Below are 5,154 nucleotides of genomic sequence, written 5' to 3'. Positions count from 1 at the left end.
CCTACCACAACTTATTTTGGACAAAATGCTTAGTTGTTGTTGTTGTTCATTAAATGCACAACCCTTGTTCTGTCAGTAGCACTCCCTTGTGGGGTTGTGCACATGATATCCACATATAAGTGCAAAGCATATTCACTTAACCATGTTTTCTGTTAATTTGTGGGTCAGATATTGCAAGATTAGTGTTCCCTAGTTCACATATTTAGAGGTTTTATTTATATTTCCAGTTTCCACCTACACCTGTGTGTCCCCATAATTCTTATTCATCTTGTCATAGATGTGAAACCTTATCAAATTCTGTGCTGATGCAGGTCACAGGATATGGTGTATCATTTGATTGATACAATGGAGTTCTGTAGTGAGAATCTTGTGGCATGTGGAACTGACTCTGATTATGGTGGCTCGGCTGTGGTACAACTATGGGATATTGAGTCTCCAGAATCTTACTTATCTTTCTCTACAAGCGATTTGGTATATATAATTTAATTTAAGTTTCTTACTGAAATTTGTAGAAGTGAACAATGAGCAGAACACTAACACGTCTCATTCACGGTATATTACTTCCCTTAAAATCAATCCTGCTGGCAACATTATCATTATAGGTAATGTTCATTCTCTGTTGTGTATAATATCCCTATATTGCAGCCGAACTAATACTGCTACTCTATTTCATGACTTCATGTGATTTCTTCATGGTGTGTACCAAGTCCAACATTTGGTTATTGTTGTTTCTAAATAGTTTTTCGACGCTATGCAGGTTCATGTGCTGATGTGCCAAACACCCATTAACAAGATCTCATTTATCTCATTATCTGCATGGTTCTCTAATTAGTATGTTTTCCAGGATGACGAGAAGGTATGAGCCTGGACATCTCATGTTTCCCTATACACCTGAGTACTTCACATTTAATTTTTACTAGTTTCTTAGATTTCTCAAAATCATGTGTGATACTGTTATTTTCTGGTACACATGTAGCAAGATTTTCATGTTATTCCATGCAAAAAGACTCAAGAGTAAGCTAGCTGGTTAGATGTATGTGGTTGTTTGGTTACAGGTTTGTTCTAACCTGGTTCCTTTGTCATATTTCATAAATGATCCAGATCGATGATTTACCAAATATAAGATATTCGTATGAAAGTTTGCTGCATTTTTCGTTGAAGCAACAAGTATATGTACTCCATATATTAATCGAAAAAATTACAAGGTTTTATGTACAAGTAAAAATATTTTTCCTGCAATATAATCCATAGTTTGTTGGTTTGTTTCTTATAATATGCATGATCTTTCTGTTGAAGTTCACTATTTATATTTTAGAGGTGCCAGTTAAAGAAAATATGACAAGCAGGTGTGATATCCGAGTGTCCTTCTTATGATTTGCATATATATATATATATATATATATATATATATATATATATATATATATATATATATATATTTGTATCACTGAGGTGTGCAGATTTCTAGGGGTCAAGATACTGTTGGCTAAATCTGTTTCCCCTGAATTGGTCAGATTATGTGTTCCATTGTGCACACTAGACTATTCAGAGTAATAGGCATGCAACAATGTCTACACATACACAATCAATCAGTACTCTGTCCTAGAATCGATGAAAACAATTCTATGAGCACACTTTAGTAACCTTATATTGGTATGCACATCACAAATAAGATCTATACCTTATATTGGCATAGGCAACATCAAGCGTGGTGCATAGGCGAGGGTCAGAAACATGACCCTACTTGCTAAGGAGCAGATAGATCTGTGCGCAAGCAATGGTTGGCAGTGGTGCCGATGGTCAAGTGGAGGAGAACACAAAATATGAAGACATGCAGTCGCATCAGGTATGTATATTTGTGTATAGCTGATCCATGGCTATGTATATTTGTTTTGGAATGGTGTATGCGACTTACATCGGTTAAAAGTAAGTCTGCGTGATATTTGCATGATATAGCAATAGTATGGTAGGTGAAATAACATAAATTATGAATGGAAGAGAGATGTTCACTTAAATATCAAAGTTTGCAATGTTTGCAGCGATGAGAATTTGAGCACAATATATTCCTCTCCTTGCGCCCTTTTAGTGGCCTTTCCTTTTAGTTTTGGCTACATTGCAGGAATATAATGTGCCATGGTAACCCAAATGTCAATTAGCTATCATGAAAACCACTTAAAAGACTTATTGTAAATTTTTTAAGTGGCATTATTGCGGATCTTAAAGGTATATATTTAACACATTCGATGTTTATCCCCCGTTGCAACGCACGGGTACTTGTGCCCTGATCCCTTGCAAATTGGGATGGCAAGACTAATATTGGTGGAGATCCGTTCATTACATGCAACTATGGTTGGTTCCAAAAAAGGAAAGCCTCATAATCTATTAATATTTAGACCTAAAATATTTAAAAGAAAACTGCTATCAAAACATGATGGAATGTTGGTTCAAGCCTCTAAGATGCAAGGATTTACTGGGATAAGCATATTGATTGCCAAAGGAATGCTTCTTGTCATATATTTGAAACCTTATCAAATTCTGTGCTGATGCAGGTCACAGGATATGGTGTATCATTCGATTGATACAATGGAGTTCTGTAGAGAGAATCTTCTAGCATGTGGAACTGACTCTGATTATGCTGGCTCAGCTGTGGTACAACTATGGGATATTGAGTCTCTCGAATCTTACTTATCTTTCTTTGCGATCGATTCGGTATATATAATTTAATTTAAGTTTCTTACTGAAATTTTTAGAAGTGAACACTGAGCAGAACACTAACACGTCTCATTCATGGTATATTACTTCCCTTAAAATCAATCCTGGTGGTAACACTATCATTACAGGTAATGTTCTTTCCCTGTTGTGTATAGTATCCCTATATTGCAGCCAGACTAATACTTGGCGTCCCTCATCTCTCGTTTGTACATTTACGCACCTTGTACCATTTCACTCCCAGCTTGGATTTCCTCGGACTTCGTAACTAAATTACCAATAGAGAATTTTTCTCTTGGTTTAGGTTCTTGTCCGTGGTTGCTGGGAAAAGCTGAGTTCTTTCTCTTGCTACTTTTCATTCTCAGCAAATTTCTGAATCAAACATTAAAGCATGATAAATTATGATTTTTGATCTCCAACTATTCCTCCTTTTCCACACTATTCCTCCTTTTCCTGTGTAATACACACTATTCCTCCTTTTCTTAATTAGTTATATGTTGAACATAATGCCAACGGACAATATAGTACCGTGTACCTCTAATTTCTAAGTTGGGGCAATTGATAGTCGTGTTTTAGTTCCTTTTCAACTATTGTAGCTGCATAATTTGGCAACAAATGCTTCATGTGAACAGAAAATATTTAAAAATTTCTAAGTTAATAAATATTTGTTGGTTACACTGTGTTATCATGGCACTGCGTATGGATATGTCTCTCTTTCAAGCTAAGTTGGTTTTCTACTTGTTTTTTTAATAACTGGAAGGTAACTAATAGTTTGATCTTTAAGTTTATAGAGAATCAGGTGATAAGTAATTGATGATACAAGGCATTTGAACGGGCTTGAAGCATTGAGCCTTCATTGGACTTGCCTCAGGCTGGAGTGTGAACAAAAAATAATCACCAATCTCGGTAACCACTCCCTAAATCTTAAGCGCAACTATTTTGACATTTGGAGTCGGCCCGACATTCCTTTTCTTTGAAAGAGGATATCTGCCCGCCCCTGCATATCAGAATTCATACCATAGGTACCCTGAAGCAAAAAATACTGGTGCATTGCAAACTTATTACCATAATCTATATTCAGTCTTTTTGGACCAACCTACATGGACGAAAACGCGACATGTTGGAAGGCAGGCCGGAGGAACCAGATGGTTCTAGACTGCTGGTATAAAGGGAACCCATACTTTAACAGGGTTTCTACTCATGTTCTTTTGAGCATACAACATGTCTGTAGTTTCATCTCTTTAGTCTGTAGTTTCATCTCTTTAGTAGTTGCCATACAAAAGAATCCTTTGTTTGCAAATGGAACTACGAATAATTTATTGCAACGTCGCCAGTTATTAATCTAGGTTCTATATTTGCAACATAGTAAAGAAAAAATATTGTGCAAGTTGCTCAATAAACTACCAGTTTGAACTGCTTCTTTACACCCCTCAAAATATAAGTATTGTGTATCTTTTTTTTGCTGAACTTGAAATACGGATTTGTTCTTTACGCCACGAGCAATCGTGTATATTTTTTCTGCTAAACATGATGTGTATGTGCATGTAGAACGAGAGCCTGAAGCATACAAAGAGGCAGGTGTACCAGACGGCGCTGATGGAGAGTGGGCTGAACATGTCTGACCTTAGCGTCGAGCATGTATCGGTCGGTTCAGAAGAGCCTGGACCAGAGTCCCGCCGCGGCCATAGAGGAGGAGCCCCAACGCGGTCCCGACGCGGCCGTAGAGGAGGCAGAGCCTGGACCTGAGACCCGCCGCGGCCGTAGAGGAGGAGCCCTAACACGGTCGTAGAGGAGGCAGAGCCTGGAGCTGAGGCCCGTCGTGGCCGTAGAGGAGGAGCCCCGACGCCGTAGAGAAGGAGCCCGTTGGCCATAGAGGAGGCAGAGGCCGACGAGCGGTAGGAGGAGCCCGACGTAGACGTAGATGAGGAGCCCGTTGGCCGTAGAGGAGGCAGAGGCTGGCGAGCGGCACGAGGAGCCCGACGCGGCCGTAGAGGAGGCAGAGGCCGGCAAGAGGTTGGGCGACGTTGGCTACGTCGCTGGAAGATCGTGGAACTGCAAATTCATGAGGGCTGGGCGATGTTGGCACTTAGACATGGGTTTGACTGGGTCTGGTTTATGGTTTGACTGGGTCGGTTTTTTTGTATTGATATGTCTGGTTTGGTTTTTGGAGGGTTGTAAAAAAATCTGTGTGGTGGACGTTGCTGCCTCTTGAGCTTGCGTTGGTTTTTCCCTTGAAGAGGAAAGGGTGATGCAGCACAGGAGCAGTAAGTATTTCCCTCAGTTTTGAGAACCAAGGTATCAATCCAGTAGGAGAATCAAGCCAAGTGTCCAGAGTACCTGCGCAAACACAAACAAGCTTGCACCCAACGCTATAAAGGGGTTGTCAATCCCTTCAAGATTGATTGCAAAGTGAGATCTGAAGGCGGAAAGTGCAACGAAGTAAAA

At 39.5% G+C, this 5,154-nt stretch overlaps 1 long non-coding RNA gene across 1 annotated transcript; it reads left to right on the top strand.

Moving 5' to 3' along the window:
* The first annotated feature begins 318 nt into the window (after positions 1-318).
* Positions 319-4,083, top strand: LOC123403411. The gene is made up of 5 exons (XR_006611472.1): positions 319-411; positions 513-602; positions 758-856; positions 1,697-1,846; positions 2,550-4,083. It is a non-coding gene; the product is annotated as an uncharacterized LOC123403411 (long non-coding RNA).
* The last annotated feature ends 1,071 nt before the right edge of the window (positions 4,084-5,154 follow it).

Source organism: Hordeum vulgare, chromosome 6H (genome assembly GCF_904849725.1).
Source record: "Hordeum vulgare subsp. vulgare chromosome 6H, MorexV3_pseudomolecules_assembly, whole genome shotgun sequence".
Taxonomy (NCBI): Eukaryota; Viridiplantae; Streptophyta; class Magnoliopsida; order Poales; family Poaceae; genus Hordeum; species Hordeum vulgare.
Note: the sequence above shows the minus strand (reverse complement) of the source record. Positions and strands in the feature narration are given on the sequence as shown.